General features: G+C 45.9%; 50 non-coding genes and 4 pseudogenes across 50 annotated transcripts; all 54 read right to left on the bottom strand.

Annotated features, from left to right (window-relative positions):
• Positions 1–302: 302 nt before the first annotated feature.
• On the bottom strand, positions 303–421 carry LOC144079515 (5S ribosomal RNA). The gene has a single exon (XR_013301576.1). It is a non-coding gene; the product is annotated as a 5S ribosomal RNA (ribosomal RNA).
• A 316-nt stretch (positions 422–737) lies between these two features.
• LOC144079829 (5S ribosomal RNA) lies at positions 738–856 on the bottom strand. Its single transcript, XR_013301880.1, has one exon. It is a non-coding gene; the product is annotated as a 5S ribosomal RNA (ribosomal RNA).
• A 316-nt stretch (positions 857–1,172) lies between these two features.
• On the bottom strand, positions 1,173–1,291 carry LOC144080784 (5S ribosomal RNA; annotated as a pseudogene).
• Positions 1,292–1,607: 316 nt separating this feature from the next.
• Positions 1,608–1,726, bottom strand: LOC144079828 (5S ribosomal RNA). Its single transcript, XR_013301879.1, has one exon. It is a non-coding gene; the product is annotated as a 5S ribosomal RNA (ribosomal RNA).
• A 316-nt stretch (positions 1,727–2,042) lies between these two features.
• On the bottom strand, positions 2,043–2,161 carry LOC144080194 (5S ribosomal RNA). Its single transcript, XR_013302233.1, has one exon. It is a non-coding gene; the product is annotated as a 5S ribosomal RNA (ribosomal RNA).
• Positions 2,162–2,477: 316 nt separating this feature from the next.
• LOC144080098 (5S ribosomal RNA) lies at positions 2,478–2,596 on the bottom strand. Its single transcript, XR_013302138.1, has one exon. It is a non-coding gene; the product is annotated as a 5S ribosomal RNA (ribosomal RNA).
• Positions 2,597–2,912: 316 nt separating this feature from the next.
• Positions 2,913–3,031, bottom strand: LOC144079756 (5S ribosomal RNA). The gene has a single exon (XR_013301810.1). It is a non-coding gene; the product is annotated as a 5S ribosomal RNA (ribosomal RNA).
• A 316-nt stretch (positions 3,032–3,347) lies between these two features.
• Positions 3,348–3,466, bottom strand: LOC144080337 (5S ribosomal RNA). Its single transcript, XR_013302371.1, has one exon. It is a non-coding gene; the product is annotated as a 5S ribosomal RNA (ribosomal RNA).
• A 316-nt stretch (positions 3,467–3,782) lies between these two features.
• LOC144079877 (5S ribosomal RNA) lies at positions 3,783–3,901 on the bottom strand. The gene has a single exon (XR_013301925.1). It is a non-coding gene; the product is annotated as a 5S ribosomal RNA (ribosomal RNA).
• Positions 3,902–4,217: 316 nt separating this feature from the next.
• LOC144081165 (5S ribosomal RNA) lies at positions 4,218–4,336 on the bottom strand. The gene has a single exon (XR_013302998.1). It is a non-coding gene; the product is annotated as a 5S ribosomal RNA (ribosomal RNA).
• Positions 4,337–4,652: 316 nt separating this feature from the next.
• Positions 4,653–4,771, bottom strand: LOC144079540 (5S ribosomal RNA). The gene has a single exon (XR_013301599.1). It is a non-coding gene; the product is annotated as a 5S ribosomal RNA (ribosomal RNA).
• A 316-nt stretch (positions 4,772–5,087) lies between these two features.
• Positions 5,088–5,206, bottom strand: LOC144079780 (5S ribosomal RNA). The gene has a single exon (XR_013301832.1). It is a non-coding gene; the product is annotated as a 5S ribosomal RNA (ribosomal RNA).
• A 316-nt stretch (positions 5,207–5,522) lies between these two features.
• On the bottom strand, positions 5,523–5,641 carry LOC144080678 (5S ribosomal RNA; annotated as a pseudogene).
• Positions 5,642–5,946: 305 nt separating this feature from the next.
• On the bottom strand, positions 5,947–6,065 carry LOC144080845 (5S ribosomal RNA). Its single transcript, XR_013302689.1, has one exon. It is a non-coding gene; the product is annotated as a 5S ribosomal RNA (ribosomal RNA).
• A 316-nt stretch (positions 6,066–6,381) lies between these two features.
• On the bottom strand, positions 6,382–6,500 carry LOC144080675 (5S ribosomal RNA; annotated as a pseudogene).
• Positions 6,501–6,816: 316 nt separating this feature from the next.
• Positions 6,817–6,935, bottom strand: LOC144080698 (5S ribosomal RNA; annotated as a pseudogene).
• A 316-nt stretch (positions 6,936–7,251) lies between these two features.
• LOC144080244 (5S ribosomal RNA) lies at positions 7,252–7,370 on the bottom strand. Its single transcript, XR_013302281.1, has one exon. It is a non-coding gene; the product is annotated as a 5S ribosomal RNA (ribosomal RNA).
• Positions 7,371–7,686: 316 nt separating this feature from the next.
• LOC144080014 (5S ribosomal RNA) lies at positions 7,687–7,805 on the bottom strand. The gene has a single exon (XR_013302057.1). It is a non-coding gene; the product is annotated as a 5S ribosomal RNA (ribosomal RNA).
• A 316-nt stretch (positions 7,806–8,121) lies between these two features.
• LOC144080418 (5S ribosomal RNA) lies at positions 8,122–8,240 on the bottom strand. The gene has a single exon (XR_013302449.1). It is a non-coding gene; the product is annotated as a 5S ribosomal RNA (ribosomal RNA).
• Positions 8,241–8,556: 316 nt separating this feature from the next.
• LOC144079596 (5S ribosomal RNA) lies at positions 8,557–8,675 on the bottom strand. The gene has a single exon (XR_013301654.1). It is a non-coding gene; the product is annotated as a 5S ribosomal RNA (ribosomal RNA).
• Positions 8,676–8,991: 316 nt separating this feature from the next.
• On the bottom strand, positions 8,992–9,110 carry LOC144080377 (5S ribosomal RNA). Its single transcript, XR_013302408.1, has one exon. It is a non-coding gene; the product is annotated as a 5S ribosomal RNA (ribosomal RNA).
• A 316-nt stretch (positions 9,111–9,426) lies between these two features.
• Positions 9,427–9,545, bottom strand: LOC144080087 (5S ribosomal RNA). The gene has a single exon (XR_013302127.1). It is a non-coding gene; the product is annotated as a 5S ribosomal RNA (ribosomal RNA).
• A 316-nt stretch (positions 9,546–9,861) lies between these two features.
• Positions 9,862–9,980, bottom strand: LOC144079718 (5S ribosomal RNA). Its single transcript, XR_013301773.1, has one exon. It is a non-coding gene; the product is annotated as a 5S ribosomal RNA (ribosomal RNA).
• Positions 9,981–10,296: 316 nt separating this feature from the next.
• LOC144080583 (5S ribosomal RNA) lies at positions 10,297–10,415 on the bottom strand. Its single transcript, XR_013302606.1, has one exon. It is a non-coding gene; the product is annotated as a 5S ribosomal RNA (ribosomal RNA).
• Positions 10,416–10,731: 316 nt separating this feature from the next.
• Positions 10,732–10,850, bottom strand: LOC144079642 (5S ribosomal RNA). Its single transcript, XR_013301699.1, has one exon. It is a non-coding gene; the product is annotated as a 5S ribosomal RNA (ribosomal RNA).
• Positions 10,851–11,166: 316 nt separating this feature from the next.
• LOC144081207 (5S ribosomal RNA) lies at positions 11,167–11,285 on the bottom strand. The gene has a single exon (XR_013303038.1). It is a non-coding gene; the product is annotated as a 5S ribosomal RNA (ribosomal RNA).
• Positions 11,286–11,601: 316 nt separating this feature from the next.
• LOC144080001 (5S ribosomal RNA) lies at positions 11,602–11,720 on the bottom strand. The gene has a single exon (XR_013302044.1). It is a non-coding gene; the product is annotated as a 5S ribosomal RNA (ribosomal RNA).
• Positions 11,721–12,036: 316 nt separating this feature from the next.
• On the bottom strand, positions 12,037–12,155 carry LOC144080289 (5S ribosomal RNA). Its single transcript, XR_013302326.1, has one exon. It is a non-coding gene; the product is annotated as a 5S ribosomal RNA (ribosomal RNA).
• Positions 12,156–12,471: 316 nt separating this feature from the next.
• Positions 12,472–12,590, bottom strand: LOC144081096 (5S ribosomal RNA). The gene has a single exon (XR_013302929.1). It is a non-coding gene; the product is annotated as a 5S ribosomal RNA (ribosomal RNA).
• Positions 12,591–12,906: 316 nt separating this feature from the next.
• Positions 12,907–13,025, bottom strand: LOC144080243 (5S ribosomal RNA). Its single transcript, XR_013302280.1, has one exon. It is a non-coding gene; the product is annotated as a 5S ribosomal RNA (ribosomal RNA).
• Positions 13,026–13,341: 316 nt separating this feature from the next.
• LOC144080013 (5S ribosomal RNA) lies at positions 13,342–13,460 on the bottom strand. Its single transcript, XR_013302056.1, has one exon. It is a non-coding gene; the product is annotated as a 5S ribosomal RNA (ribosomal RNA).
• Positions 13,461–13,776: 316 nt separating this feature from the next.
• On the bottom strand, positions 13,777–13,895 carry LOC144081206 (5S ribosomal RNA). Its single transcript, XR_013303037.1, has one exon. It is a non-coding gene; the product is annotated as a 5S ribosomal RNA (ribosomal RNA).
• A 316-nt stretch (positions 13,896–14,211) lies between these two features.
• LOC144080000 (5S ribosomal RNA) lies at positions 14,212–14,330 on the bottom strand. Its single transcript, XR_013302043.1, has one exon. It is a non-coding gene; the product is annotated as a 5S ribosomal RNA (ribosomal RNA).
• Positions 14,331–14,646: 316 nt separating this feature from the next.
• LOC144080226 (5S ribosomal RNA) lies at positions 14,647–14,765 on the bottom strand. Its single transcript, XR_013302264.1, has one exon. It is a non-coding gene; the product is annotated as a 5S ribosomal RNA (ribosomal RNA).
• A 316-nt stretch (positions 14,766–15,081) lies between these two features.
• LOC144080417 (5S ribosomal RNA) lies at positions 15,082–15,200 on the bottom strand. The gene has a single exon (XR_013302448.1). It is a non-coding gene; the product is annotated as a 5S ribosomal RNA (ribosomal RNA).
• Positions 15,201–15,516: 316 nt separating this feature from the next.
• Positions 15,517–15,635, bottom strand: LOC144080090 (5S ribosomal RNA). Its single transcript, XR_013302130.1, has one exon. It is a non-coding gene; the product is annotated as a 5S ribosomal RNA (ribosomal RNA).
• A 316-nt stretch (positions 15,636–15,951) lies between these two features.
• On the bottom strand, positions 15,952–16,070 carry LOC144080470 (5S ribosomal RNA). The gene has a single exon (XR_013302499.1). It is a non-coding gene; the product is annotated as a 5S ribosomal RNA (ribosomal RNA).
• A 316-nt stretch (positions 16,071–16,386) lies between these two features.
• LOC144081205 (5S ribosomal RNA) lies at positions 16,387–16,505 on the bottom strand. Its single transcript, XR_013303036.1, has one exon. It is a non-coding gene; the product is annotated as a 5S ribosomal RNA (ribosomal RNA).
• Positions 16,506–16,821: 316 nt separating this feature from the next.
• On the bottom strand, positions 16,822–16,940 carry LOC144079999 (5S ribosomal RNA). The gene has a single exon (XR_013302042.1). It is a non-coding gene; the product is annotated as a 5S ribosomal RNA (ribosomal RNA).
• A 316-nt stretch (positions 16,941–17,256) lies between these two features.
• LOC144080288 (5S ribosomal RNA) lies at positions 17,257–17,375 on the bottom strand. Its single transcript, XR_013302325.1, has one exon. It is a non-coding gene; the product is annotated as a 5S ribosomal RNA (ribosomal RNA).
• A 316-nt stretch (positions 17,376–17,691) lies between these two features.
• LOC144081095 (5S ribosomal RNA) lies at positions 17,692–17,810 on the bottom strand. The gene has a single exon (XR_013302928.1). It is a non-coding gene; the product is annotated as a 5S ribosomal RNA (ribosomal RNA).
• Positions 17,811–18,126: 316 nt separating this feature from the next.
• On the bottom strand, positions 18,127–18,245 carry LOC144080242 (5S ribosomal RNA). Its single transcript, XR_013302279.1, has one exon. It is a non-coding gene; the product is annotated as a 5S ribosomal RNA (ribosomal RNA).
• A 316-nt stretch (positions 18,246–18,561) lies between these two features.
• On the bottom strand, positions 18,562–18,680 carry LOC144080012 (5S ribosomal RNA). The gene has a single exon (XR_013302055.1). It is a non-coding gene; the product is annotated as a 5S ribosomal RNA (ribosomal RNA).
• A 316-nt stretch (positions 18,681–18,996) lies between these two features.
• Positions 18,997–19,115, bottom strand: LOC144081204 (5S ribosomal RNA). Its single transcript, XR_013303035.1, has one exon. It is a non-coding gene; the product is annotated as a 5S ribosomal RNA (ribosomal RNA).
• Positions 19,116–19,431: 316 nt separating this feature from the next.
• LOC144079998 (5S ribosomal RNA) lies at positions 19,432–19,550 on the bottom strand. Its single transcript, XR_013302041.1, has one exon. It is a non-coding gene; the product is annotated as a 5S ribosomal RNA (ribosomal RNA).
• A 316-nt stretch (positions 19,551–19,866) lies between these two features.
• LOC144080225 (5S ribosomal RNA) lies at positions 19,867–19,985 on the bottom strand. Its single transcript, XR_013302263.1, has one exon. It is a non-coding gene; the product is annotated as a 5S ribosomal RNA (ribosomal RNA).
• A 316-nt stretch (positions 19,986–20,301) lies between these two features.
• On the bottom strand, positions 20,302–20,420 carry LOC144080416 (5S ribosomal RNA). The gene has a single exon (XR_013302447.1). It is a non-coding gene; the product is annotated as a 5S ribosomal RNA (ribosomal RNA).
• A 316-nt stretch (positions 20,421–20,736) lies between these two features.
• On the bottom strand, positions 20,737–20,855 carry LOC144080089 (5S ribosomal RNA). Its single transcript, XR_013302129.1, has one exon. It is a non-coding gene; the product is annotated as a 5S ribosomal RNA (ribosomal RNA).
• A 316-nt stretch (positions 20,856–21,171) lies between these two features.
• LOC144080469 (5S ribosomal RNA) lies at positions 21,172–21,290 on the bottom strand. Its single transcript, XR_013302498.1, has one exon. It is a non-coding gene; the product is annotated as a 5S ribosomal RNA (ribosomal RNA).
• Positions 21,291–21,606: 316 nt separating this feature from the next.
• Positions 21,607–21,725, bottom strand: LOC144080474 (5S ribosomal RNA). The gene has a single exon (XR_013302503.1). It is a non-coding gene; the product is annotated as a 5S ribosomal RNA (ribosomal RNA).
• A 316-nt stretch (positions 21,726–22,041) lies between these two features.
• LOC144080085 (5S ribosomal RNA) lies at positions 22,042–22,160 on the bottom strand. Its single transcript, XR_013302125.1, has one exon. It is a non-coding gene; the product is annotated as a 5S ribosomal RNA (ribosomal RNA).
• A 316-nt stretch (positions 22,161–22,476) lies between these two features.
• LOC144079565 (5S ribosomal RNA) lies at positions 22,477–22,595 on the bottom strand. Its single transcript, XR_013301624.1, has one exon. It is a non-coding gene; the product is annotated as a 5S ribosomal RNA (ribosomal RNA).
• A 316-nt stretch (positions 22,596–22,911) lies between these two features.
• On the bottom strand, positions 22,912–23,030 carry LOC144080581 (5S ribosomal RNA). Its single transcript, XR_013302604.1, has one exon. It is a non-coding gene; the product is annotated as a 5S ribosomal RNA (ribosomal RNA).
• A 316-nt stretch (positions 23,031–23,346) lies between these two features.
• Positions 23,347–23,465, bottom strand: LOC144081005 (5S ribosomal RNA). Its single transcript, XR_013302844.1, has one exon. It is a non-coding gene; the product is annotated as a 5S ribosomal RNA (ribosomal RNA).
• Between the last annotated feature and the right edge of the window lie 70 nt (positions 23,466–23,535).

Raw genomic sequence — 23,535 nt, 5'->3', positions numbered from 1 at the left:
ACAAATCCCCTTTGGAAATCCGAACGGTCCATAGTCTTGCATGTGGATCGTGTATTTGGATATTTGGATCGGGTGTGGAGGGTGAGGGGTCCTCTTTGGAGAACCCTTCGTTAAAGGAGTCGACTTTGTTGCCGCTTGCTCTTCTTTTGCTTTATTACTTCTACAACTACGGGAATGAAGATTATCAGAAGGAGAGCTTCAATAAAATGTTGTGAGATGTGCAGAGGAGGGAAGTCTTTCATGATTTAGGAGGTCAAAAGGAGATGAACATCCATGAAATGTCGAAAATGGTTTTGACAAGATGCTTACAGCACCTGGTATTCCCAAGCGGTCTCCCATCCAGGTACTAACCAGGCCCAACCCTGCTTAGCTTCCAAGATCAGACGAGATCGGGCGTTTTCAGGGTAGTATGGCCGTGAGCAACATTGTCGCTGAACAAATCCCCTTTGGAAATCCGAACGGTCCATAGTCTTGCATGTGGATCGTGTATTTGGATATTTGGATCGGGTGTGGAGGGTGAGGGGTCCTCTTTGGAGAACCCTTCGTTAAAGGAGTCGACTTTGTTGCCGCTTGCTCTTCTTTTGCTTTATTACTTCTACAACTACGGGAATGAAGATTATCAGAAGGAGAGCTTCAATAAAATGTTGTGAGATGTGCAGAGGAGGGAAGTCTTTCATGATTTAGGAGGTCAAAAGGAGATGAACATCCATGAAATGTCGAAAATGGTTTTGACAAGATGCTTACAGCACCTGGTATTCCCAAGCGGTCTCCCATCCAGGTACTAACCAGGCACAACCCTGCTTAGCTTCCGAGATCAGACGAGATCGGGCGTTTTCAGGGTAGTATGGCCGTGAGCAAAATTGTCGCTGAACAAATCCCCTTTGGAAATCCGTACGGTCCATAGTCTTGCATGTGGATCGTGTATTTGGATATTTCGATCCGGTGTGGAGGGTGAGGGGTCCTCTTTGGAGAACCCTTCGTTAAAGGAGTCGACTTTGTTGCCGCTTGCTCTTCTTTTGCTTTATTACTTCTACAACTACGGGAATGAAGATTATCAGAAGGAGAGCTTCAATAAAATGTTGTGAGATGTGCAGAGGAGGGAAGTCTTTCATGATTTAGGAGGTCAAAAGGAGATGAACATCCATGAAATGTCGAAAATGGTTTTGACAAGATGCTTACAGCACCTGGTATTTCCAAGCGGTCTCTCATCCAGGTACTAACCAGGCCGAACGCTTCTTAGCTTCCGAGATCAGACGAGATCGGGCGTTTTCAGGGTAGTATGGCTGTGAGCAACATTGTCGCTGAACAAATCCCCTTCGGAAATCCGAACGGTCCATAGTCTTGCATGTGGATCGTGTATTTGGATATTTGGATCCGGTGTGGAGGGTGAGGGGTCCTCTTTGGAGAACCCTTCGTTAAAGGAGTCGACTTTGTTGCCGCTTGCTCTTCTTTTGCTTTATTACTTCTACAACTACGGGAATGAAGATTATCAGAAGGAGAGCTTCAATAAAATGTTGTGAGATGTGCAGAGGAGGGAAGTCTTTCATGATTTAGGAGGTCAAAAGGAGATGAACATCCATGAAATGTCGAAAATGGTTTTGACAAGATGCTTACAGCACCTGGTATTCCCAAGCGGTCTCCCATCCAGGTACTAACCAGGCACAACCCTGCTTAGCTTCCGAGATCAGACGAGATCGGGCGTTTTCAGGGTAGTATGGCCGTGAGCAACATTGTTGCTAAACAAATCCCCTTTGGAAATCCGAACGGTTTATAGTCTTGCATGTGGATCGTGTATTTGGATATTTGGATCCGGTGTGGAGGGTGAGTGGTCCTCTTTGGAGAACCCTTCGTTAAAGGAGTCGACTTTGTTGCCGCTTGCTCTTCTTCTGCTTTATTACTTCTACAACTACTGGAATGAAGATTATCAGAAGGAGAGCTTCAATAAAATGTTGTGAGATGTGCAGAGGAGGGAAGTCTTTCATGATTTAGGAGGTCAAAAGGAGATGAACATCCATGAAATGTCGAAAATGGTTTTGACAAGATGCTTACAGCACCTGGTATTCCCAAGCGGTCTCCCATCCAGGTACTAACCAGGCCCAACCCTGCTTAGCTTCCGAGATCAGACGAGAGCAGGCGTTTTCAGGGTAGTATGGCCGTGAGCAACATTGTCGCTGAACAAATCCCCTTTGGAAATCCGAACGGTCCATAGTCTTGCATGTGGATCGTGTATTTGGATATTTGGATCGGGTGTGGAGGGTGAGGGGTCCTCTTTGGAGAACCCTTCGTTAAAGGAGTCGACTTTGTTGCCGCTTGCTCTTCTTTTGCTTTATTACTTCTACAACTACGGGAATGAAGATTATCAGAAGGAGAGCTTCAAAAAAATGTTGTGAGATGTTCATAGGAGGGAAGTCTTTCATGATTTAGGAGGTCAAAAGGAGATGAACATCCATGAAATGTCGAAAATGGTTTTGACTAGATGCTTACAGCACCTGGTATTCCCAAGCGGTCTCCCATCCACGTACTAACCAGGCCCAACCCTTCTTAGCTTCCGAGATCAGACGAGATCGGGCGTTTTCAGGGTAGTATGGCCGTGAGCAACATTGTCGCTGAACAAATCCCCTTTGGAAATCCGAACGGTCCATAGTCTTGCATGTGGATCGTGTATTTGGATATTTGGATCCTTTGTGGAGCGTGAGTGGTCCTCTTTGGAGAACCCTTCGTTAAAGGAGTCGACTTTGTTGCCGCTTGCTCTTCTTTTGCTTTATTACTTCTACAACTACGGGAATGAAGATTATCAGAAGGAGAGCTTCAATAAAATGTTGTGAGATGTGCAGAGGAGGGAAGTCTTTCATGATTTAGGAGGTCAAAAGGAGATGAACAACCATGAAATGTCGAAAATGGTTTTGACAAGATGCTTACAGCACCTGGTATTCCCAAGCGGTCTCCCATCCAGGTACTAACCAGGCCGAACCCTGCTTCGCTTCCGAGATCAGACGAGATCGGGCGTTTTCAGGGTAGTATGGCCGTGAGCAACATTGTTGCTGAACAAATCCCCTTACGAAATCCGAACGTTCCATAGTCTTGCATGTGGATCGTGTATTTGGATATTTGGATCGGGTGTGGAGGGTGAGGGGTCCTCTTTGGAGAACCCTTCGTTAAAGGAGTCGACTTTGTTGCCGCTTGCTCTTCTTTTGCTTTATTACTTCTACAACTACGGGAATGAAGATTATCAGAAGGAGAGCTTCAATAAAATGTTGTGAGATGTGCAGAGGAGGGAAGTCTTTCATGATTTAGGAGGTCAAAAGGAGATGAACATCCATGAAATGTCGAAAATGGTTTTGACAAGATGCTTACAGCACCTGGTATTCGCAAGCGGTCTCCCATCCAGGTACTAACCAGGCCCAACCCTGCTTAGCTTCCGAGATCAGACGAGATCAGGCGTTTTCAGGGTAGTTTGGCCGTGAGCAACATTGTCGCTGAACAAATCCCCTTTGGAAATCCGAACGGTCCATAGTCTTGCATGTGGATCGTGTATTTGGATATTTGGATCCGGTGTGGAGGGTGAGTGGTCCTCTTTGGAGAACCCTTCGTTAAAGGAGTCGACTTTGTTGCCGCTTGCTCTTCTTTTGCTTTATTACTTCTACAACTACGGGAATGAAGATTATCAGAAGGAGAGCTTCAATAAAATGTTGTGAGATGTGCAGAGGAGGGAAGTCTTTCATGATTTAGGAGGTCAAAAGGAGATGAACATCCATGAAATGTCGAAAATGGTTTTGACAAGATGCTTACAGCACCTGGTATTCCCAAGCGGTCTCCCATCCAGGTACTAACCAGGCCCAACCCTGCTTAGCTTCCGAGATCAGACGAGATCGGGCGTTTTCAGGGTAGTATGGCCGTGAGCCACATTGTCGCTGAACAAATCCCCTTTGGAAATCCGAACGGTCCATAGTCTTGCATGTGGATCGTGTATTTGGATATTTGGATCCGGTGTGGAGGGTGAGTGGTCCTCTTTGGAGAACCCTTCGTTAAAGGAGTCGACTTTGTTGCCGCTTGCTCTTCTTTTGCTTTATTACTTCTACAACTACGGGAATGAAGATTATCAGAAGGAGAGCTTCAATAAAATGTTGTGAGATGTGCAGAGGAGGGAAGTCTTTCATGATTTAGGAGGTCAAAAGGAGATGAACATCCATGAAATGTCGAAAATGGTTTTGACAAGATGCTTACAGCACCTGGTATTCCCAAGCGGTCTCCCATCCAGGTACTAACCAGGCCGAACCCTGCTTAGCTTCCGAGATCAGACGAGATCGGGCGTTTTCAGGGTAGTATGGCCGTGAGCAACATTGTTGCTGAACAAATCCCCTTTGGAAATCCGAACGGTCCATAGTCTTGCATGTGGATCGTGTATTTGGATATTTGGATCGGGTGTGGAGGGTGAGGGGTCCTCTTTGGAGAACCCTTCATTAAAGGAGTCGACTTTGTTGCCGCTTGCTCTTCTTTTGCTTTATTACGTCTACAACTACGGGAATGAAGATTATCAGAAGGAGAGCTTCAATAAAATGTTGTGAGATGTGCAGAGGAGGGAAGTCTTTCATGATTTAGGAGGTCAAAAGGAGATGAACATCCATGAAATGTCGAAAATGGTTTTGACAAGATGCTTACAGCACCTGGTATTCCCAAGCGGTCTCCCATCCGGGTACTAACCAGGCCCAACCCTGCTTAGCTTCCGAGATCAGACGAGATCAGGCGTTTTCAGGGTAGTATGGCCGTGAGCAACATTGTCACTGAACAAATCCCCTTTGGAAATCCGAACGGTCCATAGTCTTGCATGTGGATCGTGTATTTGGATATTTGGATCGGGTGTGGAGGGTGAGGGGTCCTCTTTGGAGAACCCTTCGTTAAAGGAGTCGACTTTGTTGCCACTTGCTCTTCTTTTGCTTTATTACTTCTACAACTACGGGAATGAAGATTATCAGAAGGAGAGCTTCAATAAAATGTTGTGAGATGTGCAGAGGAGGGAAGTCTTTCATGATTTAGGAGGTCAAAAGGAGATGAACATCCATGAAATGTCGAAAATGGTTTTGACAAGATGCTTACAGCACCTGGTATTCCCAAGCGGTCTCCCATCCAGGTACTAACCAGGCCGAACCCTGCTTAGCTTCCGAGATCAGACGAGATCGGGCATTTTCAGGGTAGTATGGCCGTGAGCAACATTGTTGCTGAACAAATCCCCTTTGGAAATCCGAACGGTCCATAGTCTTGCATGTGGATCGTGTATTTGGATATATGGATCGGGTGTGGAGGGTGAGGGGTCCTCTTTGGAGAACCCTTCGTTAAAGGAGTCGACTTTGTTGACGCTTGCTCTTCTTTTGCTTTATTACTTCTACAACTACGGGAATGAAGATTATCAGAAGGAGAGCTTCAATAAAATGTTGCGAGATGTGCAGAGGAGGGAAGTCTTTCATGATTTAGGAGGTCAAAAGGAGATGAACATCCATGAAATGTCGAAAATGGTTTTGACAAGATGCTTACAGCACCTGGTATTCCCAAGCAGTCTCCCATCCAGGTACTAACCAGGCCCAACCCTGCTTAGCTTCCGAGATCAGAGGACATCAGGCGTTTTCAGGGTAGTATGGCCGTGAGCAACATTGTCGCTGAACAAATCCCCTTTGGAAATGCGAACGGTCCATAGTCTTGCATGTGGATCGTGTATTTGGATATTTGGATCCGGTGTGGAGGGTGAGTGGTCCTCTTTGGTTAAAGGAGTCAACTTTGTTGCCGCTTGCTCTTCTTTTGCTTTATTACTTCTACAACTACGGGAATGAAGATTTTCAGAAGGAGAGCTTCAATAAAATGTTGTGAGATGTGCAGAGGAGGGAAGTCTTTCATGATTTAGGAGGTCAAAAGGAGATGAACATCCATGAAATGTCGAAAATGGTTTTGACAAGATGCTTACAGCACCTGGTATTCCCAAGCGGTCTCCCATCCAGGTACTAACCAGGCCCAACCCTGCTTAGCTTCCGAGATCAGACGAGATCGGGTGTTTTCAGGGAAGTATGGCCGTGAGCAACATTTTCTCTGAACAAATCCCCTTTGGAAATCCGAACGGTCCATAGTCTTGCATGTGGATCGTGTATTTGGATATTTGGATCCGGTGTGGAGGGTGAGTGGTCCTCTTTGGAGAACCCTTCGTTAAAGGAGTCGACTTTGTTGCCGCTTGCTCTTCCTATGCTTTATTACTTCTACAACTACGGGAATGAAGATTATCAGAAGAAGAGCTTCAATAAAATGTTGTGAGATGTGCAGAGGAGGGAAGTCTTTCATGATTTAGGAGGTCAAAAGGAGATGAACATCCATGAAATGTCGAAAATGGTTTTGACTAGATGCTTACAGCACCTGGTATTCCCAAGCGGTCTCCCATCCAGGTAGTAACCAGGCCGAACTCTGCTTAGCTTCCGAGATCAGACAAGATCGGGCGTTTTCAGGGTAGTATGGCCGTGAGCAACATTTTCGCTGAACAAATCCCCTTTGGAAATCCGAACGGTCCATAGTCTTGCATGTGGATCGTGTATTTGGATATTTGGATCGGGTGTGGAGGGTGAGGGGTCCTCTTTGGAGAACCCTTCGTTAAAGGAGTCGACTTTGTTGCCGCTTGCTCTTCTTTTGCTTTATTACTTCTACAACTACGGGAATGAAGATTATCAGAAGGAGAGCTTCAATAAAATGTTGTGAGATGTGCAGAGGAGGGAAGTCTTTCATGATTTAGGAGGTCAAAAGGAGATGAACATCCATGAAATGTCGAAAATGGTTTTGACAAGATGCTTATATCACCTGGTATTCCCAAGCGGTCTCCCATCCAGGTACTAACCAGGACCAACCCTGCTTAGCTTCTGAGATCAGACGAGATCGGGCGTTTTCAGGGTAGTATGGCCGTGAGCAACATTGTCGCTGAACAAATCCCCTTTGGAAAGCCGAACGGTCCATAGTCTTGCATGTGGATCGTGTATTTGGATATTTGGATCCGGTGTGGAGGGTGAGTGGTCCTCTTTGGAGAACCCTTCGTTAAAGGAGTCGACTTTGTTGCCGCTTGCTCTTCCTATGCTTTATTACTTCTACAACTACGGGAATGAAGATTATCAGAAGGAGAGCTTCAATAAAATGTTGTGAGATGTGCAGAGGAGGGAAGTCTTTCATGATTTAGGAGGTCAAAAGGAGATGAACATCCATGAAATGTCGAAAATGGTTTTGACTAGATGCTTACAGCACCTGGTATTCACAAGCGGTCTCCCATCCAGGTACTAACCAGGCCCAACCCTGCATAGCTTCCGAGATCAGACGAGATCGGGCGTTTTCAGGGTAGTATGGCCGTGAGCAACATTGTCGCTGAACAAATCCCCTTTGGAAATCAGAACGGTCCATAGTCTTGCATGTGGATCGTGTATTTGGATATTTGGATCCGGTGTGGAGGGTGAGTGGTCCTCTTTGGAGAACCCTTCGTTAAAGGAGTCGACTTTGTTGCCGCTTGCTCTTCTTTTGCTTTATTACTTCTACAACTACGGGAATGAAGATTATCAGAATGAGAGCTTCAAAAAAATGTTGTGAGATGTTCAGAGGAGGGAAGTCTTTCATGATTTAGGAGGTCAAAAGGAAATGAACATCCATGAAATGTCGAAAATGGTTTTGACAAGATGCTTACAGCACCTGGTATTCCCAAGCGGTCTCCCATCCAGGTACTAACCAGGCCAAAACCTGCTTAGCTTCCGAGATCAGACGAGATCGGGCGTTTTCAGGGTAGTATGGCCGTGAGCAACATTGTCGCTGAACAAATCCCCTTTGGAAATCCGAACGGTCCATAGTCTTGCATGTGGATCGTGTATTTGGATATTTGGATCGGGTGTGGAGGGTGAGGGGTCCTCTTTGGAGAACCCTTCGTTAAAGGAGTCGACTTTGTTGCCGCTTGCTCTTCTTTTGCTTTATTACTTCTACAACTACGGGAATGAAGATTATCAGAAGGAGAGCTTCAATAATATGTTGTGAGATGTGCAGAGGAGGGAAGTCTTTCATGATTTAGGAGGTCAAAAGGAGATGAACATCCATGAAATGTCGAAAATGGTTTTGACAAGATGCTTACAGCATCTGGTATTCCCAAGCGGTCTCCCATCCAGGTACTAACCAGGCCCAACCCTGCTTAGCTTCCGAGATCAGAGGAGATCAGGCGTTTTCAGGGTAGTATGGCCGTGAGCAACATTGTAGCTGAACAAATCCCCTTTGGAAATGCGAACGGTCCATAGTCTTGCATGTGGATCGTCTATTTGGATATTTGGATCGGGTGTGGAGGGTGAGGGGTCCTCTTTGGAGAACCCTTCGTTAAAGGAGTCGACTTTGTTGCCGCTTGCTCTTCTTTTGCTTTATTACTTCTACAACTACGGGAATGAAGATTATCAGAAGGAGAAATTCAATAAAATGTTGTGAGATGTCCAGAGGAGGGAAGTCTTTCATGATTTAGGAGGTCAAAAGGAGATGAACATCCAGGAAATGTCGAAAATGGTTTTGACAAGATGCTTACAGCACCTGGTATTCCCAAGCGGTCTCCCATCCAGGTACTAACCAGGCCCAACCCTGCTTAGCTTCCGAGATCAGACAAGATCGGGCGTTTTCAGGGTAGTATGGCCGTGAGCAACATTGTCGCTGAACAAATCCCCTTTGGAAATCCGAACGGTCCATAGTCTTGCATGTGGATCGCGTATTTGGATGTTTGGATCGGGTGTGGAGGGTGAGGGGTCCTCTTTGGAGAACCCTTCGTTAAAGGAGTCGACTTTGTTGCCGCTTGCTCTTCTTTTGCTTTATTACTTCTACAACTACGGGAATGAAGATTATCAGAAGGAGAGCTTCAATAAAATAGTGTGAGATGTGCAGAGGAGGGAAGTCTTTCATGATTTAGGAGGTCAAAAGGAGATGAACATCCATGAAATGTCGAAAATGGTTTTGACAAGATGCTTACAGCACCTGGTATTCCCAAGCGGTCTCCCATCCAGGTACCAACCAGGCCCAACCCTGCTTAGCTTCCGAGATCAGACAAGATCAGGCGTTTTCAGGGTAGTATGGCCGTGAGCAACATTGTCGCTGAACAAATCCCCTTTGGAAATCCGAACGGTCCATAGTCTTGCATGTGGATCGTGTATTTGGATATTTGGATCGGGTGTGGAGGGTGAGGGGTCCTCTTTGGAGAACCCTTCGTTAAAGGAGTCGACTTTGTTGCCACTTGCTCTTCTTTTGCTTTATTACTTCTACAACTACGGGAATGAAGATTATCAGAAGGAGAGCTTCAATAAAATGTTGTGAGATGTGCAGAGGAGGGAAGTCTTTCATGATTTAGGAGGTCAAAAGGAGATGAACATCCATGAAATGTCGAAAATGGTTTTGACAAGATGCTTACAGCACCTGGTATTCCCAAGCGGTCTCCCATCCAGGTAACAACCAGGCCCAACCCTGCTTAGCTTCCGAGATCAGACGAGATCGGGCGTTTTCAGGGTAGTATGGCCGTGAGCAACATTGTCGCTGAACAAATCCCCTTTGGAAATCCGAACGGTCCATAGTCTTGCATGTGGATCGTGTATTTGGATATTTGGATCGGGTGTGGAGGGTGAGGGGTCCTCTTTGGAGAACCCTTCGTTAAAGGAGTCGACTTTGTTGCCGCTTGCTCTTCTTTTGCTTTATTACTTCTACAACTACGGGAATGAAGATTATCAGAAGGAGAGCTTCAATAAAATGTTGTTAGATGTGCAGAGGAGGGAAGTCTTTCATGATTTAGGAGGTCAAAAGGAGATGAACATCAATGAAATGTCGAAAATGGTTTTGACAAGATGCTTACAGCACCTGGTATTCCCAAGCGGTCTCCCATCCAGGTACTAACCAGGCCCAACCCTGCTTAGCTTACGAGATCAGACGAGATCGGGCGTTTTCAGGGTAGTATGGCCGTGAGCAACATTGTCGCTGAACAAATCCCCTTTGGAAATCCGAACGGTCCATAGTCTTGCATGTGGATCGTGTATTTGGATATTTGGATCGGGTGTGGAGGGTGAGGGGTCCTCTTTGGAGAACCCTTCGTTAAAGGAGTCGACTTTGTTGCCGCTTGCTCTTCTTTTGCTTTATTACTTCTACAACTACGGGAATGAAGATTATCAGAAGGAGAGCTTCAATAAAATGTTGTGAGATGTGCAGAGGAGGGAAGTCTTTCATGATTTAGGAGGTCAAAAGGAGATGAACATCCATGAAATGTCGAAAATGGTTTAGACAAGATCCTTACAGCACCTGGTATTTCCAAGCGGTCTCCCATCCAGGTACTAACCAGGCCCAACCCTGCTTAGCTTACGAGATCAGACGAGATCGGGCGTTTTCAGGGTAGTATGGCCGTGAGCAACATTGTCGCTGAACAAATCCCCTTTGGAAATCCGAACGGTCCATAGTCTTGCATGTGGATCGTGTATTTGGATATTTGGATCGGGTGTGGAGGGTGAGGGGTCCTCTTTGGAGAACCCTTCGTTAAAGGAGTCGACTTTGTTGCCGCTTGCTCTTCTTTTGCTTTATTACTTCTACAACTACGGGAATGAAGATTATCAGAATGAGAGCTTCAAAAAAATGTTGTGAGATGTTCAGAGGAGGGAAGTCTTTCATGATTTAGGAGGTCAAAAGGAAATGAACATCCATGAAATGTCGAAAATGGTTTTGACAAGATACTTACAGCACCTGGTATTCCCAAGCGGTCTCCCATCCAGGTACTAACCAGGCCAAACCCTGCTTAGCTTCCGAGATCAGACGAGATCGGGCGTTTTCAGGGTAGTATGGCCGTGAGCAACATTGTCGCTGAACAAATCCCCTTTGGAAATCCGAACGGTCCATAGTCTTGCATGTGGATCGCGTATTTGGATGTTTGGATCGGGTGTGGAGGGTGAGGGGTCCTCTTTGGAGAACCCTTCGTTAAAGGAGTCGACTTTGTTGCCGCTTGCTCTTCTTTTGCTTTATTACTTCTACAACTACGGGAATGAAGATTATCAGAAGGAGAGCTTCAATAAAATGTTGTGAGATGTGCAGAGGAGGGAAGTCTTTCATGATTTAGGAGGTCAAAAGGAGATGAACATCCATGAAATGTCGAAAATGGTTTTGACAAGATGCTTACAGCACCTGGTATTCCCAAGCGGTCTCCCATCCAGATACTAACCAGGCCCAACCCTGCTTAGCTTCCGAGATCAGACGAGATCGGGCGTTTTCAGGGTAGTATGGCCGTGAGCAACATTGTCACTGAACAAATCCCCTTTGGAAATCCGAACGGTCCATAGTCTTGCATGTGGATCGTGTATTTGGATATTTGGATCCGGTGTGGAGGGTGAGTGGTCCTCTTTGGAGAACCCTTCGTTAAAGGAGTCGACTTTGTTGCCGCTTGCTCTTCCTATGCTTTATTACTTCTACAACTACGGGAATGAAGATTATCAGAAGGAGAGCTTCAATAAAATGTTGTGAGATGTGCAGAGGAGGGAAGTCTTTCATGATTTAGGAGGTCAAAAGGAGATGAACATCCATGAAATGTCGAAAATGGTTTTGACAAGATGCTTACAGCACCTGGTATTCCCAAGCGGTCTCCCATCCAGGTACTAACCAGGCCCAAACCTGCTTAGCTTCCGAGATCAGACGAGATCGGGCATTTTCAGGGTAGTATGGCCGTGAGCAACATTGTCGCTGAACAAATCCCCTTTGGAAACCCGAACGGTCCATAGTCTTGCATGTGGATCGTGTATTTGGATATTTGGATCCGGTGTGGAGGGTGAGTGGTCCTCTTTGGAGAACCCTTCGTTAAAGGAGTCGACTTTGTTGCCGCTTGCTCTTCTTTTGCTTTATTACTTCTACAACTACGGGAATGAAGATTATCAGAAGGAGAGCTTCAATAAAATGTTGTGAGATGTGCAGAGGAGGGAAGTCTTTCATGATTTAGGAGGTCAAAAGGAGATGAACATCCATGAAATGTCGAAAATGGTTTTGACAAGATGCTTACATCACCTGGTATTCCCAAGCGGTCTCCCATCCAGGTACTAACCAGGCCCAACCCTGCTTAGCTTCTGAGATCAGACGAGATCGGGCGTTTTCAGGGTAGTATGGCCGTGAGCAACATTGTCGCTGAACAAATCCCCTTTGGAAATCCGAACGGTCCATAGTCTTGCATGTGGATCGTGTATTTGGATATTTGGATCCGGTGTGGAGGGTGAGTGGTCCTCTTTGGAGAACCCTTCGTTAAAGGAGTCGACTTTGTTGCCGCTTGCTCTTCCTATGCTTTATTACTTCTACAACTACGGGAATGAAGATTATCAGAAGGAGAGCTTCAATAAAATGTTGTGAGATGTGCAGAGGAGGGAAGTCTTTCATGATTTAGGAGGTCAAAAGGAGATGAACATCCATGAAATGTCGAAAATGGTTTTGACTAGATGCTTACAGCACCTGGTATTCCCAAGCGGTCTCCCATCCAGGTACTAACCAGGCCCAACCCTGCTTAGCTTTCGAGATCAGACGAGATCGGGCGTTTTCAGGGTAGTATGGCCGTGAGCAACATTGTCGCTGAACAAATCCCCTTTGGAAATCCGAACGGTCCATAATCTTGCATGTGGATCGTGTATTTGGATATTTGGATCCGGTGTGGAGGGTGAGTGGTCCTCTTTGGAGAACCCTTCGTTAAAGGAGTCGACTTTGTTGCCGCTTGCTCTTCCTATGCTTTATTACTTCTACAACTACGGGAATGAAGATTATCAGAAGGAGAGCTTCAATAAAATGTTGTGAGATGTGCAGAGGAGGGAAGTCTTTCATGATTTAGGAGGTCAAAAGGAGATGAACATCCATGAAATGTCGAAAATGGTTTTGACTAGATGCTTACAGCACCTGGTATTCACAAGCGGTCTCCCATCCAGGTACTAACCAGGCCCAACCCTGCATAGCTTCCGAGATCAGACGAGATCGGGCGTTTTCAGGGTAGTATGGCCGTGAGCAACATTGTCGCTGAACAAATCCCCTTTGGAAATCCGAACGGTCCATAGTCTTGCATGTGGATCGTGTATTTGGATATTTGGATCCGGTGTGGAGGGTGAGTGGTCCTCTTTGGAGAACCCTTCGTTAAAGGAGTCGACTTTGTTGCCGCTTGCTCTTCTTTTGCTTTATTACTTCTACAACTACGGGAATGAAGATTATCAGAATGAGAGCTTCAAAAAAATGTTGTGAGATGTTCAGAGGAGGGAAGTCTTTCATGATTTAGGAGGTCAAAAGGAAATGAACATCCATGAAATGTCGAAAATGGTTTTGACAAGATGCTTACAGCACCTGGTATTCCCAAGCGGTCTCCCATCCAGGTACTAACCAGGCCAAAACCTGCTTAGCTTCCGAGATCAGACGAGATCGGGCGTTTTCAGGGTAGTATGGCCGTGAGCAACATTGTCGCTGAACAAATCCCCTTTGGAAATCCGAACGGTCCATAGTCTTGCATGTGGATCGCGTATTTGGATGTTTGGATCGGGTGTGGAGGGTGAGGGGTCCTCTTTGGAGAACCCTTCGTTAAAGGAGTCGACTTTGTTGCCGCTTGCTCTTCTTTTGCTTTATTACTTCTACAACTACGGGAATGAAGATTATCAGAAGGAGAGCTTCAATAAAATGTTGTGAGATGTGCAGAGGAGGGAAGTCTTTCATGATTTAGGAGGTCAAAAGGAGATGAACATCCATGAAATGTCGAAAATGGTTTTGACAAGATGCTTACAGCACCTGGTATTCCCAAGCGGTCTCCCATCCAGATACTAACCAGGCCCAACCCTGCTTAGCTTCCGAGATCAGACGAGATCGGGCGTTTTCAGGGTAGTATGGCCGTGAGCAACGTTGTCACTGAACAAATCCCCTTTGGAAATCCGAACGGTCCATAGTCTTGCATGTGGATCGTGTATTTGGATATTTGGATCCGGTGTGGAGTGTGAGTGGTCCTCTTTGGAGAACCCTTCGTTAAAGGAGTCGACTTTGTTGCCGCTTGCTCTTCCTATGCTTTATTACTTCTACAACTACGGGAATGAAGATTATCAGAAGGAGAGCTTCAATAAAATGTTGTGAGATGTGCAGAGGAGGGAAGTCTTTCATGATTTAGGAGGTCAAAAGGAGATGAACATCCATGAAATGTCGAAAATGGTTTTGACAAGATGCTTACAGCACCTGGTATTCCCAAGCGGTCTCCCATCCAGGTACTAACCAGGCCCAAACCTGCTTAGCTTCCGAGATCAGACGAGATCGGGCATTTTCAGGGTAGTATGGCCGTGAGCAACATTGTCGCTGAACAAATCCCCTTTGGAAATCCGAACGGTCCATAGTCTTGCATGTGGATCGTGTATTTGGATATTTGGATCCGGTGTGGAGGGTGAGTGGTCCTCTTTGGAGAACCCTTCGTTAAAGGAGTCAACTTTGTTGCCGCTTGCGCTTCTTTTGCTTTATTACTTCTACAACTACGGGAATGAAGATTATCAGAAGGAGAGCTTCAATAAAATGTTGTGAGATGTGCAGAGGAGGGAAGTCTTTCATGATTTAGGAGGTCAAAAGGAGATGAACATCCATGAAATGTCGAAAATGGTTTTGACAAGATGCTTACAGCACCTGGTATTCCCAAGCGGTCTCCCATCCAGGTACTAACCAGGCCCAACCCTGCTTAGCTTCCAAGTTCAGACAAGATCGGGCATTTTCAGGGTAGTATGGCCGTGAGCAACATTGTCGCTGAACAAATCCCCTTTGGAAATCCGAACGGTCCATAGTCTTGCATGTGGATCGTGTATTTGGATATTTGGATCGGGTGTGGAGGGTGAGGGGTCCTCTTTGGAGAACCCTTCGTTAAAGGAGTCGACTTTGTTGCCGCTTGCTCTTCTTTTGCTTTATTACTTCTACAACTACGGGAATGAAGATTATCAGAAGGAGAGCTTCAATAATATGTTGTGAGATGTGCAGAGGAGGGAAGTCTTTCATGATTTAGGAGGTCAAAAGGAGATGAACATCCATGAAATGTCGAAAATGGTTTTGACAAGATGCTTACAGCATCTGGTATTCCCAAGCGGTCTCCCATCCAGGTACTAACCAGGCCCAACCCTGCTTAGCTTCCGAGATCAGAGGAGATCAGGCGTTTTCAGGGTAGTATGGCCGTGAGCAACATTGTCGCTGAACAAATCCCCTTTGGAAATGCGAACGGTCCATAGTCTTGCATGTGGATCGTCTATTTGGATATTTGGATCGGGTGTGGAGGGTGAGGGGTCCTCTTTGGAGAACCCTTCGTTAAAGGAGTCGACTTTGTTGCCGCTTGCTCTTCTTTTGCTTTATTACTTCTACAACTACGGGAATGAAGATTATCAGAAGGAGAAATTCAATAAAATGTTGTGAGATGTCCAGAGGAGGGAAGTCTTTCATGATTTAGGAGGTCAAAAGGAGATGAACATCCAGGAAATGTCGAAAATGGTTTTGACAAGATGCTTACAGCACCTGGTATTCCCAAGCGGTCTCCCATCCAGGTACTAACCAGGCCCAACCCTGCTTAGCTTCCAAGATCAGACAAGATCGGGCGTTTTCAGGGTAGTATGGCCGTGAGCAACATTGTTGCTGAACAAATCCCCTTTGGAAATCCGAACGGTCCATAGTCTTGCATGTGGATCGCGTATTTGGATGTTTGGATCGGGTGTGGAGGGTGAGGGGTCCTCTTTGGAGAACCCTTCGTTAAAGGAGTCGACTTTGTTGCCGCTTGCTCTTCTTTTGCTTTATTACTTCTACAACTACGGGAATGAAGATTATCAGAAGGAGAGCTTCAATAAAATAGTGTGAGATGTGCAGAGGAGGGAAGTCTTTCATGATTTAGGAGGTCAAAAGGAGATGAACATCCATGAAATGTCGAAAATGGTTTTGACAAGATGCTTACAGCACCTTGTATTCCCAAGCGGTCTCCCATCCAGGGACTAACCAGGCCCAACCCTGCTTAGCTTCCGAGATCAGACGAGATCGGGCGTTTTCAGGGTAGTATGGCCGTGAGCAACATTGTCACTGAACAAATCCCCTTTGGAAATCCGAACGGTCCATAGTCTTGCATGTGGATCGTGTATTTGGATATTTGGATCCGGTGTGGAGGGTGAGTGGTCCTCTTTGGAGAACCCTTCGTTAAAGGAGTCGACTTTGTTGCCGCTTGCTCTTCCTATGCTTTATTACTTCTACAACTACAGGAATGAAGATTATCAGAAGGAGAGCTTCAATAAAATGTTGTGAGATGTGCAGAGGAGGGAAGTCTTTCATGATTTAGGAGGTCAAAAGGAGATGAACATCCATGAAATGTCGAAAATGGTTTTGACAAGATGCTTACAGCACCTGGTATTCCCAAGCGGTCTCCCATCCAGATACTAACCAGGCCCAACCCTGCTTAGCTTCCGAGATCAGACGAGATCGGGCGTTTTCAGGGTAGTATGGCCGTGAGCAACATTGTCACTGAACAAATCCCCTTTGGAAATCCGAACGGTCCATAGTCTTGCATGTGGATCGTGTATTTGGATATTTGGATCCGGTGTGGAGGGTGAGTGGTCCTCTTTGGAGAACCCTTCGTTAAAGGAGTCGACTTTGTTGCCGCTTGCTCTTCCTATGCTTTATTACTTCTACAACTACGGGAATGAAGATTATCAGAAGGAGAGCTTCAATAAAATGTTGTGAGATGTGCAGAGGAGGGAAGTCTTTCATGATTTAGGAGGTCAAAAGGAGATGAACATCCATGAAATGTCGAAAATGGTTTTGACAAGATGCTTACAGCACCTGGTATTCCCAAGCGGTCTCCCATCCAGGTACTAACCAGGCCCAAACCTGCTTAGCTTCCGAGATCAGACGAGATCGGGCATTTTCAGGGTAGTATGGCCGTGAGCAACATTGTCGCTGAACAAATCCCCTTTGGAAACCCGAACGGTCCATAGTCTTGCATGTGGATCGTGTATTTGGATATTTGGATCCGGTGTGGAGGGTGAGTGGTCCTCTTTGGAGAACCCTTCGTTAAAGGAGTCGACTTTGTTGCCGCTTGCTCTTCTTTTGCTTTATTACTTCTACAACTACGGGAATGAAGATTATCAGAAGGAGAGCTTCAATAAAATGTTGTGAGATGTGCAGAGGAGGGAAGTCTTTCATGATTTAGGAGGTCAAAAGGAGATGAACATCCATGAAATGTCGAAAATGGTTTTGACAAGATGCTTACATCACCTGGTATTCCCAAGCGGTCTCCCATCCAGGTACTAACCAGGCCCAACCCTGCTTAGCTTCTGAGATCAGACGAGATCGGGCGTTTTCAGGGTAGTATGGCCGTGAGCAACATTGTCGCTGAACAAATCCCCTTTGGAAATCCGAACGGTCCATAGTCTTGCATGTGGATCGTGTATTTGGATATTTGGATCCGGTGTGGAGGGTGAGTGGTCCTCTTTGGAGAACCCTTCGTTAAAGGAGTCGACTTTGTTGCCGCTTGCTCTTCCTATGCTTTATTACTTCTACAACTACGGGAATGAAGATTATCAGAAGGAGAGCTTCAATAAAATGTTGTGAGATGTGCAGAGGAGGGAAGTCTTTCATGATTTAGGAGGTCAAAAGGAGATGAACATCCATGAAATGTCGAAAATGGTTTTGACAAGATGCTTACAGCACCTGGTATTCCCAAGCGGTCTCCCATCCAGGTACTAACCAGGCCCAACCCTGCTTAGCTTTCGAGATCAGACGAGATCGGGCGTTTTCAGGGTAGTATGGCCGTGAGCAACATTGTCGCTGAACAAATCCCCTTTGGAAATCCGAACGGTCCATAATCTTGCATGTGGATCGTGTATTTGGATATTTGGATCCGGTGTGGAGGGTGAGTGGTCCTCTTTGGAGAACCCTTCGTTAAAGGAGTCGACTTTGTTGCCGCTTGCTCTTCCTATGCTTTATTACTTCTACAACTACGGGAATGAAGATTATCAGAAGGAGAGCTTCAATAAAATGTTGTGAGATGTGCAGAGGAGGGAAGTCTTTCATGATTTAGGAGGTCAAAAGGAGATGAACATCCATGAAATGTCGAAAATGGTTTTGACTAGATGCTTACAGCACCTGGTATTCACAAGCGGTCTCCCATCCAGGTACTAACCAGGCCCAACCCTGCATAGCTTCCGAGATCAGACGAGATCGGGCGTTTTCAGGGTAGTATGGCCGTGAGCAACATTGTCGCTGAACAAATCCCCTTTGGAAATCCGAACGGTCCATAGTCTTGCATGTGGATCGTGTATTTGGATATTTGGATCCGGTGTGGAGGGTGAGTGGTCCTCTTTGGAGAACCCTTCGTTAAAGGAGTCGACTTTGTTGCCGCTTGCTCTTCTTTTGCTTTATTACTTCTACAACTACGGGAATGAAGATTATCAGAATGAGAGCTTCAAAAAAATGTTGTGAGATGTTCAGAGGAGGGAAGTCTTTCATGATTTAGGAGGTCAAAAGGAAATGAACATCCATGAAATGTCGAAAATGGTTTTGACAAGATGCTTACAGCACCTGGTATTCCCAAGCGGTCTCCCATCCAGGTACTAACCAGGCCAAAACCTGCTTAGCTTCCGAGATCAGACGAGATCGGGCGTTTTCAGGGTAGTATGGCCGTGAGCAACATTGTCGCTGAACAAATCCCCTTTGGAAATCCGAACGGTCCATAGTCTTGCATGTGGATCGCGTATTTGGATGTTTGGATCGGGTGTGGAGGGTGAGGGGTCCTCTTTGGAGAACCCTTCGTTAAAGGAGTCGACTTTGTTGCCGCTTGCTCTTCTTTTGCTTTATTACTTCTACAACTACGGGAATGAAGATTATCAGAAGGAGAGCTTCAATAAAATGTTGTGAGATGTGCAGAGGAGGGAAGTCTTTCATGATTTAGGAGGTCAAAAGGAGATGAACATCCATGAAATGTCGAAAATGGTTTTGACAAGATGCTTACAGCACCTGGTATTCCCAAGCGGTCTCCCATCCAGATACTAACCAGGCCCAACCCTGCTTAGCTTCCGAGATCAGACGAGATCGGGCGTTTTCAGGGTAGTATGGCCGTGAGCAACGTTGTCACTGAACAAATCCCCTTTGGAAATCCGAACGGTCCATAGTCTTGCATGTGGATCGTGTATTTGGATATTTGGATCCGGTGTGGAGGGTGAGTGGTCCTCTTTGGAGAACCCTTCGTTAAAGGAGTCGACTTTGTTGCCGCTTGCTCTTCCTATGCTTTATTACTTCTACAACTACGGGAATGAAGATTATCAGAAGGAGAGCTTCAATAAAATGTTGTGAGATGTGCAGAGGAGGGAAGTCTTTCATGATTTAGGAGGTCAAAAGGAGATGAACATCCATGAAATGTCGAAAATGGTTTTGACAAGATGCTTACAGCACCTGGTATTCCCAAGCGGTCTCCCATCCAGGTACTAACCAGGCCCAAACCTGCTTAGCTTCCGAGATCAGACGAGATCGGGCATTTTCAGGGTAGTATGGCCGTGAGCAACATTGTCGCTGAACAAATCCCCTTTGGAAATCCGAACGGTCCATAGTCTTGCATGTGGATCGTGTATTTGGATATTTGGATCCGGTGTGGAGGGTGAGTGGTCCTCTTTGGAGAACCCTTCGTTAAAGGAGTCAACTTTGTTGCCGCTTGCGCTTCTTTTGCTTTATTACTTCTACAACTACGGGAATGAAGATTATCAGAAGGAGAGCTTCAATAAAATGTTGTGAGATGTGCAGAGGAGGGAAGTCTTTCATGATTTAGGAGGTCAAAAGGAGATGAACATCCATGAAATGTCGAAAATGGTTTTGACAAGATGCTTACAGCACCTGGTATTCCCAAGCGGTCTCCCATCCAGGTACTAACCAGGCCCAACCCTGCTTAGCTTCCAAGTTCAGACAAGATCGGGCATTTTCAGGGTAGTATGGCCGTGAGCAACATTGTCGCTGAACAAATCCCCTTTGGAAATCCGAACGGTCCATAGTCTTGCATGTGGATCGTGTATTTGGATATTTGGATCGGGTGTGGAGGGTGAGGGGTCCTCTTTGGAGAACCCTTCGTTAAAGGAGTCGACTTTGTTGCCGCTTGCTCTTCTTTTGCTTTATTACTTCTACAACTACGGGAATGAAGATTATCAGAAGGAGAGCTTCAATAATATGTTGTGAGATGTGCAGAGGAGGGAAGTCTTTCATGATTTAGGAGGTCAAAAGGAGATGAACATCCATGAAATGTCGAAAATGGTTTTGACAAGATGCTTACAGCATCTGGTATTCCCAAGCGGTCTCCCATCCAGGTACTAACCAGGCCCAACCCTGCTTAGCTTCCGAGATCAGAGGAGATCAGGCGTTTTCAGGGTAGTATGGCCGTGAGCAACATTGTCGCTGAACAAATCCCCTTTGGAAATGCGAACGGTCCATAGTCTTGCATGTGGATCGTCTATTTGGATATTTGGATCGGGTGTGGAGGGTGAGGGGTCCTCTTTGGAGAACCCTTCGTTAAAGGAGTCGACTTTGTTGCCGCTTGCTCTTCTTTTGCTTTATTACTTCTACAACTACGGGAATGAAGATTATCAGAAGGAGAAATTCAATAAAATGTTGTGAGATGTCCAGAGGAGGGAAGTCTTTCATGATTTAGGAGGTCAAAAGGAGATGAACATCCAGGAAATGTCGAAAATGGTTTTGACAAGATGCTTACAGCACCTGGTATTCCCAAGCGGTCTCCCATCCAGGTACTAACCAGGCCCAACCCTGCTTAGCTTCCAAGATCAGACAAGATCGGGCGTTTTCAGGGTAGTATGGCCGTGAGCAACATTGTCGCTGAACAAATCCCCTTTGGAAATCCGAACGGTCCATAGTCTTGCATGTGGATCGCGTATTTGGATGTTTGGATCGGGTGTGGAGGGTGAGGGGTCCTCTTTGGAGAACCCTTCGTTAAAGGAGTCGACTTTGTTGCCGCTTGCTCTTCTTTTGCTTTATTACTTCTACAACTACGGGAATGAAGATTATCAGAAGGAGAGCTTCAATAAAATAGTGTGAGATGTGCAGAGGAGGGAAGTCTTTCATGATTTAGGAGGTCAAAAGGAGATGAACATCCATGAAATGTCGAAAATGGTTTTGACAAGATGCTTACAGCACCTTGTATTCCCAAGCGGTCTCCCATCCAGGGACTAACCAGGCCCAACCCTGCTTAGCTTCCGAGATCAGACGAGATCGGGCGTTTTCAGGGTAGTATGGCCGTGAGCAACATTGTCACTGAACAAATCCCCTTTGGAAATCCGAACGGTCCATAGTCTTGCATGTGGATCGTGTATTTGGATATTTGGATCCGGTGTGGAGGGTGAGTGGTCCTCTTTGGAGAACCCTTCGTTAAAGGAGTCGACTTTGTTGCCGCTTGCTCTTCCTATGCTTTATTACTTCTACAACTACAGGAATGAAGATTATCAGAAGGAGAGCTTCAATAAAATGTTGTGAGATGTGCAGAGGAGGGAAGTCTTTCATGATTTAGGAGGTCAAAAGGAGATGAACATCCATGAAATGTCGAAAATGGTTTTGACAAGATGCTTACAGCACCTGGTATTCCCAAGCGGTCTCCCATCCAGGTACTAAGCAGGCCCAACCCTGCTTAGCTTCCGAGATCAGACAAGATCAGGCGTTTTCAGGGTAGTATGGCCGTGAGCAACATTGTCGCTGAACAAATCCCCTTTGGGAATCCGAACGGTCCATAGTCTTGCATGTGGATCGTGTATTTGGATATTTGGATCGGGTGTGGAGGGTGAGGGGTCCTCTTTGGAGAACCCTTCGTTAAAGGAGTCGACTTTGTTGCCACTTGCTCTTCTTTTGCTTTATTACTTCTACAACTACGGGAATGAAGATTATCAGAAGGAGAGCTTCAATAAAATGTTGTGAGATGTGCAGAGGAGGGAAGTCTTTCATGATTTAGGAGGTCAAAAGGAGATGAACATCCATGAAATGTCGAAAATGGTTTTGACAAGATGCTTACAGCACCTGGTATTCCCAAGCGGTCTCCCATCCAGGTAACAACCAGGCCCAACCCTGCTTAGCTTCCGAGATCAGACGAGATCGGGCGTTTTCAGGGTAGTATGGCCGTGAGCAACATTGTCGCTGAACAAATCCCCTTTGGAAATCCGAACGGTCCATAGTCTTGCATGTGGATCGTGTATTTGGATATTTGGATCGGGTGTGGAGGGTGAGGGGTCCTCTTTGGAGAACCCTTCGTTAAAGGAGTCGACTTTGTTGCCGCTTGCTCTTCTTTTGCTTTATTACTTCTACAACTACGGGAATGAAGATTATCAGAAGGAGAGCTTCAATAAAATGTTGTGAGATGTGCAGAGGAGGGAAGTCTTTCATGATTTAGGAGGTCAAAAGGAGATGAACATCAATGAAATGTCGAAAATGGTTTTGACAAGATGCTTACAGCACCTGGTATTCCCAAGCGGTCTCCCATCCAGGTACTAACCAGGCCCAACCCTGCTTAGCTTACGAGTTCAGACGAGATCGGGCGTTTTCAGGGTAGTATGGCCGTGAGCAACATTGTCGCTGAACAAATCCCCTTTGGAAATCCGAACGGTCCATAGTCTTGCATGTGGATCGTGTATTTGGATATTTGGATCGGGTGTGGAGGGTGAGGGGTCCTCTTTGGAGAACCCTTCGTTAAAGGAGTCGACTTTGTTGCCGCTTGCTCTTCTTTTGCTTTATTACTTCTACAACTACGGGAATGAAGATTATCAGAAGGAGAGCTTCAATAAAATGTTGTGAGATGTGCAGAGGAGGGAAGTCTTTCATGATTTAGGAGGTCAAAAGGAGATGAACATCCATGAAATGTCGAAAATGGTTTAGACAAGATCCTTACAGCACCTGGTATTTCCAAGCGGTCTCCCATCCAGGTACTAACCAGGCCCAACCCTGCTTAGCTTACGAGATCAGACGAGATCGGGCGTTTTCAGGGTAGTATGGCCGTGAGCAACATTGTCGCTGAACAAATCCCCTTTGGAAATCCGAACGGTCCATAGTCTTGCATGTGGATCGTGTATTTGGATATTTGGATCGGGTGTGGAGGGTGAGGGGTCCTCTTTGGAGAACCCTTCGTTAAAGGAGTCGACTTTGTTGCCGCTTGCTCTTCTTTTGCTTTATTACTTCTACAACTACGGGAATGAAGATTATCAGAATGAGAGCTTCAAAAAAATGTTGTGAGATGTTCAGAGGAGGGAAGTCTTTCATGATTTAGGAGGTCAAAAGGAAATGAACATCCATGAAATGTCGAAAATGGTTTTGACAAGATGCTTACAGCACCTGGTATTCCCAAGCGGTCTCCCATCCAGGTACTAACCAGGCCAAACCCTGCTTAGCTTCCGAGATCAGACGAGATCGGGCGTTTTCAGGGTAGTATGGCCGTGAGCAACATTATCGCTGAACAAATCCCCTTTGGAAATCCGAACGGTCCATAGTCTTGCATGTGGATCGCGTATT

This window comes from Stigmatopora argus, chromosome 8 (assembly GCF_051989625.1).
Source record: "Stigmatopora argus isolate UIUO_Sarg chromosome 8, RoL_Sarg_1.0, whole genome shotgun sequence".
Lineage (NCBI taxonomy): Eukaryota > Metazoa > Chordata > Actinopteri > Syngnathiformes > Syngnathidae > Stigmatopora > Stigmatopora argus.
Note: the sequence above shows the minus strand (reverse complement) of the source record. Positions and strands in the feature narration are given on the sequence as shown.